The sequence below is a fragment of the Sciurus vulgaris genome (genome assembly GCF_902686455.1).
Source record: "Sciurus vulgaris genome assembly, chromosome: 8".
Taxonomy (NCBI): Eukaryota; Metazoa; Chordata; class Mammalia; order Rodentia; family Sciuridae; genus Sciurus; species Sciurus vulgaris.
The window spans coordinates 141,988,664-141,998,203 of record NC_136468.1 but is presented as its reverse complement, the minus strand read 5'-3'; the positions used below and the strand labels follow the sequence as shown (position 1 = coordinate 141,998,203).

The window sequence follows — 9,540 nt, the reverse complement described above, 5'->3', positions numbered from 1 at the left end:
CTTTGCATCTCAATCTCACCTGCAGCCATCTCCTGTGACTCCGCCCCGTTCACTCACCCCAGCCATCCTGGATGCGCCTTGCTGCCCCTGGGCCTCCTGAGCTGTCTCTTCCCTCTGCTTGGGAGGCTCCGCTCCCCTCCCAGGCTGCCTCTTGCGGAGGCCTTCCCTGGACACCACGGATCTTCCCTTACTGTATTTTCTTTTGGATCCTGTCACACCCACCCGGGAACTCTCTGACTTCTTCGCTTACGGTTTAACATGGAAAGACGTAGGGCTGCATGCTGCCTGTGTCCCTGTTCCTTCCCTCCGTCTCCTAGGGCGGTTCCTCAGATGTTCTAGAAGGCTCCGCGTCTGCTGGAGGAGTTGAATATCGCCAACTCTGAGCTCAGGACCCTGTGATGGCAGGCGATCAGTGAAAGTTGGTTGAATATGAATCAGAGACCCCAAGACCACCCCAGCAAAAGCTCCCATTCATTCATTCACACAGTCAGCAAGCATTAACTGAGCAACTAACGATGTCGGTAGATCTAGGAGTCAGGAGACCGTGTTCCTTATTGCAGTAAACAGGGAGGCTGTGGACCAGCTGCCCGGTGTGCATCCTTGGCTACGTCTTTGACTCCTCTCTTCCTCTCCCAGCACACACTGACTCATCACCAGATCCTGGTGACCCTCCCTTTGAGGTTACCCAAATCCTCTCCTATCCTATCACCTCCACCAGGCCCACAGGGCCCCAGGGCCACCATCTCTGGGCTGGACGGTTGCCCGACTTTGAAATGCTCTCTGCTTCTGTTCTGGCCCCGCTACACTCCGTTCTTCATCCAGCAATCAGGACGGCCCGTGGTCGCACCAATCACGCCATATTCCTGCCCTGCTGGAGCCTCCAGGGACTGGCCATCATGTCACAGTGAGTCCACAGCTTGGCTCTCAAGCCTCCCTTCTGCTTACCTCCGGCACCTGGTACGTGGCCTCCCACCTCCCGGCTCTCTCTGCTCCAGCCTCTCGGGTCAGCTAGCTGTTGCTCAAACCCTCCAGGCATCTCTCTCCTGGCAGGCGGCCCTATGCACCTTCTCCTCACCCTGTCTAGAATGTTCTTCTTGCACAAACGCATGGCTTTGCCTTCGCTTCATCTCACGGCTTTTTCAAGATCCACAGACCGGCCTTCCCCTTTGCCTTCCCGAAACAGTCCTCGGCTGAGCGCCCGTGGGGCCTTGGCCTCCACCAACACCGTCTCTGACCTTCGTGTTTGTCATGGCTTGAGGTGCCCAGCCACGTGCCCAGTGTTGGAAAGGGAGCGTCCGGAGATGGGGTCTCCATGGATTGAGCTCCACCCTGTTCCTCAGGGCTTGGCATGTGCTGCGCCCAGTGAGTGACTATGGAGAGAGAGAAGGAAGGGAGTGGGGGAGGCAGGGAGGCAGGGAGGCAGGGAGGTCGGCAGGAGGGAAGAATGAGTGACTGAATAAGCAAAAGAGTAAATGACCGGGACAGAATCCCTTGCACCTAGGAGCTCACAAGGTCCTTCCCGATTCCATGTGCTCTTGGGGGGAGCTCCCTCCACCGGGGCCCCTCCCGCACCCCCCCTCCCTTTGTCATGCTCCTCCCTGGACCCTGGCCACCCCGCCCATGTTGTAGATTAAAGCAGGCTAGGCTGGCGTTGACTGACTGTCAAACACTCTTTGAGTTTCCTCCGAACAAACAGATTCAGTCAACTTCTCTGTTTGTTTTCTTCCTCTTTCTGTCCTTGGGACTGTGCAAGAGGTCAGACAGAGGGACTGTCAACAGCCTTCTAATGCCCAGAAAGAGGGTCCAGGGCTTTACGGTCTCAGCACCGCCGGGGCAGGAACACACACAAGCTGCCATTTGTCCTCCGACAGGTTTGGCATTTCCCCTGGGGGAGAGGGGGAGGCTGACACACGGAAGGCCCCCTGCCCTAATTGGACATGAAAAACAGTTTGCATCAGCAGAGACCTGTCACCGCACTGTGAAATCCCTTCCTGGAGGGCGGGGGAGGGGCTGGAGGCGCCAAGGATTTTTTTTTTTTTTTCTTTAACTTTCTTTTTAAATTTTAAAAAATGTTGCAGTAGGCACGGGGCCGGCCCAGCCTGCGAGCTCACCTGTCCCTTTCTGGGGGAAGGTTATGGGGTGTGGAGGAGGGATTCCATTCCCTTTCACTCAACCGATACAGAGTTTCTTCCTGCTTGCTCTCCACCACCCAAGGATCTATCTGCAGTAAAACATCCATGTGTTTTCTATAACAAAGAGAAAGCCACAAGTCCCTAATGAAACCTTAACTCGTGTACTCCAAAGAAAGAATGCTCTGCCTTGCAAACATGTATTCATTCAACAAACATTTCTTGTGCTCCTTCTGCGTGCCAGACACTGCCCTAGGTTTGGGGCATGCTATGCTGAGTAAAAACAACTCTTTGACATTCTAGAAAGTTTCTGATTGTAGTCCAACATAAAGGAATGGTCAGTTATGGAAAGAAGGGCGGGGGTCCTGACCACGCCTGTCATCTCACGTAACCTTCAGAGGGACCCTCCTAGGCTTGCTGTCCTGTGGCTTCATTTTCTTTATTTAAAAACGCCTCTCGGCCGTTCAGGCACAGTGGCACAGGCCTGTGGTCTCAGCTACACAGGAAGGTTGCTTGAGCCCAGGAGTTCAAGACCCTTTCTCCAAAAGCAAACAAAAAAAAAAGTCTCTTGAAACCTGAACCCTTTTCCTTACTAGCCCACAGAGTTCTACCTTTCAAATTTCAAAATTTGCCCAGCTCCTGATGATTTGGAGGTATCGTTGTGTACTTAACGTTCTCTGAAGTTGGAAGGTTGGGCTGTTTCCAAGCTGACTTCTGGAAGAATCAGTGCTTAGGAAAGAAAGCGGTTGAGAACAGAGGTTGCAGAAGAAGCTAAGGATTTTGCAGAGCTAAGGGTCACTAAGATGGCATCTTCCCTCAGTGCTACACGTCCCTCCTTCTGCTTTCCAGTCAAAGCAGTTCCCCTGCCCAAGTCACTCAGAGTTCGGGACTTCGCTGACGGACACTTGGCCTAAAGCAACGCGCAAGCTTAAGAAGCCCCGATGTTCATCTTGGTCAATGGCAATTACCTAGTTATGTTGGCAGTTATCTAGTTAGTTGTATTGTCTAGTTATGTTCTGCTCTGAGATCAGGTCTTATCTTTCTACCATACGCAACAAGACAAGGGACAGAGCCAGTCCTTAGTAAAGGCCCACGGAAGGAAGGAGTAATTAATTAAAGAACATAGGAGAAAGAAGAGAGTGGATGGACAGGTGTTGGGTGGATGGGTGAACTCGTGGGTGGATGGACGCAGGATTCAGGGATGTATGGATGGAAGGGTGGATAGACAGATGGATGGACACACACAAATAGGAAAGAATGGAGCCGTGGTCTAGCCCAGGGGGAAAGTGCCAGGCCAGCATGTGCAAGGTCCTGGGTTCAAACCCCAGGGTTGAAAAAATAGAAGGAAGAATGGATAAAGGAGTGAAGACTTGCCAGGTATGGGGGTGCACGCCTGGAATCCCAGCGGCTCCGGAGGCTGAGGCAGGAGGATCGCCATTTCAAAGCCAGCCTCAGCAACTCAGCGAGACTCTAACTCTAAATAAAATACAAAAAGAAGGGCTCGGGATGGGGGTCAGTGGCTCAGCGCCCTTGAGTTCAATCCCTGGTACCAAAAAATAAAAACAAAGAGTGTGGATGTGAAGAAGCGAGTGAGTCAAAGGGTGGATGATGGTGCTGACCATCCTCGTTTACATGGTTTACAAATTACAAAGACGATGGCTCAACAAAATAGTTAATTTTATTCCATAAAATAGTTAGCTATGGAAGAATCCCCCCATACGGCTCCTATTCGTGATGAGCTGCTCGGCTGCGTTAGACACAGCAGTTCAATCTGCACCCTGCTGAGGACGGCTCGCCAAGCACGGCAAGTGAGCTCACTGCCACTCCTCCCGGGCCGCCGGGCCTCCTGCCTCACCGGGTCCCAGCAGGCGTCATTATGGAAGTGACGAATATAGAGAAGAGGTTCCCAGGCTGGGGCCAGAGGGATTCCCCCTTGCCACCCAGCGTCTAGACCGGGGGGGGTGTCACGCCAGGAGTCCTTTGGGCCTGGAAACCCACTCCCTAAGACTAATCCATTTCTCCTGTCCAGAGTGTTCCAAGTCCAGAGCCACCTCCGAGGTGAGAAGTCCCTCCCCGGCCTCCATAGGTGGCCTGAAAACCATTTCTCCAAAAGCAACAGAGATTAACAAGTCGCTCCGCTTTGGATCAGTGCTTCCCCAGACTTCTGCCCCAGCTTGTCTGTCAAACCCCTTTGACCTGACCAGGTGCCCCTTGGTCTCCTGATCCTTTGGCCCAGCCCCCAAAAGCCATCAGTTAAACAAACCTCCTCAGGCGCCATCAGAGCATCTTCCACGGCAAACAAGCTTGGCCCCAGAGCGGCCGGCAGCAAGGATGGTCAGAAGATTAAGCCAGCATGTTTATCTCCAGCTCGTCGCCTGATGCTGTCTCTGAGAGGTGGCAATCAGCACAGAGATCTACCTGCACCTGAGAAGAGGCGGGCAAATGGCATCTACCCAGCCCCTACCCTGTGCCCCGTGTTAAGCTGGGCTCTGTAGGATGTCTCCTTTTATCTAGGAGGTGAAGACAATGTCCAGATGAGAACACAGAGAATCAGAGAGGTGAAGCGGCTTACCCGAGGCCACACAGCGAGCAGAGAATGGGGATTTGAGGTTAGATCTGCTTTTTTCCTAAGCTATTTTTAAAAATATATTGCAACTTAGAGTTGACAGGGCAAACAATGAAACCGTCCCCCAGTTCCATGTCCTCACGATGGCAAATCCTAAACATAAGGACTTGTGAATGCATTTTTCAGTGTCAAATAAAGTGTTAGAGAAAAAGGCCTTCGCCAACCCAGTGGGAAGAGAGAAGGGACAGGGACAGTGGTTGAGGACTTCCACGGGCCGGGTGCTCCCCATGAGGAGCCCAAGCCCAGGGAGCCTGCGGTTCAATACGAAAAAGGGCTCCCCAGCAAGAGCTCTCAACAAGCAATCTGCAGTGGCAAGTGCGGACAGGAAGTCTGGGGCACTGCTGGGACACTACCGGAAGTCCCCAGGGTTCCCAGGAGGAAGGGGCATTTGACCTGAGATTGGAAACGCGAGTAGACATCAGTCAGATGAAGGCAGGTGGCAAGATCTTCTCAGGCGGAGACGTGCGAGGGCCAAAGACCACGTGGCATCTGAGCATGAGAGGAAGCCAGAGGGGCGGAAGCGGAGCCCGAGAGAGCCGCCACGTGAGGCAACACGCGAGTTCTCCGGAGCCAGGGCACCTGGGCTGGGCAGCCCCTTGAGCTGGACACAAAAACACACTGCCCAGGTCCCTCTGTAAGAAAAAAGTCGCTCCCGTGGCTGAGAGCGCTGTCAGCAGGTGACCTGCAGCTGGTGGCTCCTCGCAGGATTCCCCCAATAGCAAAGCCTGGCCCAAGGTCACCCCTCCCTGGGGAACCGCTCCAGTGACTGAGCCACGCGGGCGCTAAAGGCGTGGCCAGCCCAGGCCGCTGTCTCACCCACTCCCAGGCCCACACGGGCCCTTCCCTCCTGTCCGCAGGGGTGGGTCCCAAAAGCACACCCAAGATGCCAGCCTGGGCACTGGAGTTGGTGCCATAGCCAGTGGCAGGGGAACCCCTCACGCAAGGCCCCCGGGGAGCCGTCCAAGCAGACAGGAATGGGATCCCATTTGCATTTTTCAGGTGGAAATGCATTCCTCCCTTCTGCTGCCCCAGGTCTGCCGTCACTCACCCTGGACGCTGCTGAGGTCCCCAGACAGGTGCATGAAGAAGAGAGATGCAGAGGGTGTCGCCTCCTGGTCCTGACCGTCTGCATCAGGGCCTGGCCTCTCCAACACAGAGACTGTCCATCATTGGACCCACGGAGCTGGGCGCTCCCCAGGGTCAAGGAGCCCGCCCCCAGCTCCGCCTTCCCTCGCTAAGCCTGTTGCACCCTCTCCCACCGGGCGTGCAGAACCGTTCTGATGCCCGCTCCTGTCCTCCAGGAGTCGCTCACCAGGCCTATCTTTGGAAGACATTGTCGGCTCCCTGTCTTACAGGAGTCCTACGGGGACCACAGCGAGCTCACCGCAGCAGAGCTCCTACCCATGCCAGGCACTGCTCAGGAGTAGATGTGTATGAATTCTCGGCTGTAAGTATTACAGGGGGCTGGGGGCGCAGCCCTAACTTCCATCCCCATGTTGCCAAAAAGTATTACACAATGCAATGTGTGCTGTACCGAAATTAATTCATTTAGTCCTCAACCAACTCTGGGGCGTGAGTGAGGGTCTTTCTCCTTCCTGGGTTATTCCTGTTGCTTTTCATTCACCCCCTTCTGGTTGTCCCCAGCCCTGATCCGCCATGCCGCTCCAGGACTAGCAACCCAACGTGCAAAAAATGACTCTCACCGTACTGCACACCCTCTCCACTTTAAAAATCCTTGATAAGGACAGAAAACTGTGTTAATAAGATGCTTACGAACAATGCTTAATGACCTGGAGAACTGCGTCAGGACATGTGATCAAAACCACGAGAACAACATGAACAGGAGGAGAAAAACACCCTAGATCATCGGGCGCCATTGTGACCTGGTGTCCTCAGGGCTTAGAGAGCAGGAATACCCAGACCCCAAACCATTCGCCAAGATTCGGCTTAAACAGGACAACACACAACAACGTGCCAAGCTGAGGTTCAGTGCAGATGAACGGAGGAGCGAGCTGTTCTAAGCCAGACAGTGATAGGCATGGTTAGGAAGAGCTGGCCATACCCACCGTTCCCCAGGGACGCTCTCTGAACCCCTCTTTGGAAGAAATCGCTCATGGAGAAGTTCACAGGTGGATTCGTGTAAGTCTCATAATGCAGGAAGTCTGTGCCCCCAGGGTGTCATAGGACACCTGTGTTCAGGTAAAAGAAGGGATAGCAGGCTCCCCGTCAGGAGGTCCCAAGGACTTCCTGGGTCTCCCACCCTCTCCTGACCTGCAGATGCCAGATGGCATGTCCCCATGGCAACGGGAGAGGTGGAGAAGCAAGAGCATCTATCTCTCCAGCCTCGAGACTGCCTTCTGGGTTATGAAGACAGGATGAGATGAAAAACTTCATTGTCACTGGGCCACCCAACTTGCCAATCCCATGCAAGTATGACGTAGTCATGTTTCTCTAGAAACTTCTTTTCTACATTCTGCTTTTTTAAAAAATGTGTGCATGGCTCAGTCCTAGGTATTTGGAGATAATGTCTAAGATATGGTCCTCACCTTCAAGGACATGCTTGCAATGGGTAATTATTTCTGAAAAAAAACAACACTTGAATCCACTATAGTAAGTGCGATTCACTTTTCAGACATTATCTCATGAATTATCTCTAAACACATTGAGGAGAGTGGCCACTCTATTTAGCTGAAAATGCAGTAAGAGCAATTAATTTCTCAGACATTATCTCATAAATTATCTCCAAATACATATGGAAAGAGTAGATCCATGACTCCGTTTAGATGAATGGGAGGCAGAACCGTTTGGCCCATGGCAGGTGCTCAGTACGTATTGAATGACCAGTGACTTGCCATCCAGGGTGCAGCCTGATCCGCTGCCTCCCCGCCCACCTCCTGTTGCTCTCAGGTAGACAGCAGATGATGTTCCCCAGCTTCCCGAGCCGTCAGGTCTCCCGTGAGACCAAGTTCCAGCCATTGGGATGCAGCAGAGGTGGCCAACTCCACATCCAGACCCGTCCCATAAAAGCTGACCTTGAGATCCTCTGTCACCTAAATAGAGAAACTGAGACCTCACAGGACAGCAGTGTCACAAAATGGAAAGACCCTGAGTCTCTAAATGACCACATGAAAGTCATCCCACCAATGAGGACAGCCTGCTTCACCTGGGGTGTGAAATGGGTGAGTTTCCATCAGGTGAAGCCACTGGGGTGTTGGAGCTATTTGTTACGCAGCAAGCTTCTCCTGTCTCAGCCACCCAAGCGCTCACTACCATTGCTGACTTTCAAACCTGTCGCAAGTTATTGCTATCATCTGGACCCTAAGTGTCCTCAAGATGTCCATGTGGTAAAGACTCGGTTCCCCCACAAGGCACTATCAGGAGGTGGTGGCAACTTTAAGAGGTAGGGCCTAGTGGGGTGTCCTCAGGTCCCTGGGGGTGTGCCCTTGAAGAAATGGTGGGACTCCTGCTCCTTTCTCTCCCTTTCTTTTGCTCCCTGGCCATGAGCTAAGTGGGTTTCCTCCAACAGGGTGTTCCCACCATGGTGTGCCACAATAGGCCCAGAGCAATTGGGCCAACTAATGAAGGACTGAAGTCTCTCAAACTGTGAGACAAAATGAACCTTTTCTCTTCATAAGTTGGATTCTCCAGGTATTTTGTCATAGTGATGGAAAGCGGGTTTTAAACCATATAGCACCTTCACATGAACCAGAAAAAGATGGCGACCCTTCCCTCCCTGTTGACCTGTCCTTTACCCCTCTGCTTCTCATCAAGACTGACAGTTTCCCAGACATCAGTCATTCTTGCATGACATTTGTGATTTCTGCAACGACCGTGTGCCACCTACGTGTCATTTAATAGGTTTATTTCAAAGGGCAACAATAACTTTCTGGGGCTACAGTAACTGGAAATCCAGGCCCTGTAAGCCACACTAAGAATAAACCTAAGAATATAAAACATCGTTGCTACATTCTAGTTGGGTAATTCTGACCAGGGCCCAGGCCCTGAAGGTTGCCCTCTTCGTGATTAAAAGAGGGAGGTTTTGGGGGCAGGCGAGGGGAGGATCATGAAGAAGAATCAGCATCAAAGCCAAAGCTGTGACTTGAAGAAATCGGGAGTGAGTAGGAAGAGAGAGGGAGATGCAGTTTTCACTGTGTGGACTGTCACGTAACGTCCTCTTCTGGTCCCTCTCCAAAACCTCTCCCACAGAAGAGACCTTGCTGGGGAAGATCACTAGGAAGAAATGTGGTCCCTTTCCAGGTCCTAAATTCATGCTTAGAACCACTGGCATCCAGAGTGTCTCGGCGTTCCGTTTTTCGCCTGGAGCATCCAGTGCCACCATACCAGCCCGGGTACGCGAGCTCGCAGGGCCTGTGTGTGGTGAGTGTGTGGGGGGGAGTTCAGATCCCTCTTCCAGTCTGCCTAACCAGTCTTCATCATTAGTTATTACTTAACGACTTTGCAATTGGATCTGCACAAAATCGAGCGTGCATTTACAAAAGATCCGACATCATCAACAATGACAATAATAATATTTCAAAATATAGAAAAGTCATTGTTGTTATTCTGCAGTTCTGCCCAGAGATCCCCTGCTAACCAGTTATATAACCTTGGGCAAATTGCATGACCTTGCTGTTTTTTTTTTTTTCCTTGTCTTATAAAATTTCAGCTTGATGTCCCCTTATGGTCCCATCCAGCCTTAAATATTTAAAATTTCACAAAGTATTTACAAAGGTCTCTGCCACCAGGGAGACAGCAGGGGACTCTGCCACCTATTAGCTGTGTGTC

The 9,540-nt window shown here is 52.2% G+C and overlaps 1 long non-coding RNA gene across 1 annotated transcript; it reads left to right on the top strand.

Moving 5' to 3' along the window:
- Positions 1 to 1,219: 1,219 nt before the first annotated feature.
- Positions 1,220 to 5,070, top strand: LOC306667038. Its single transcript, XR_013765436.1, has 3 exons — positions 1,220 to 1,362; positions 2,988 to 3,082; positions 4,159 to 5,070. It is a non-coding gene; the product is annotated as an uncharacterized lncRNA (long non-coding RNA).
- The last annotated feature ends 4,470 nt before the right edge of the window (positions 5,071 to 9,540 follow it).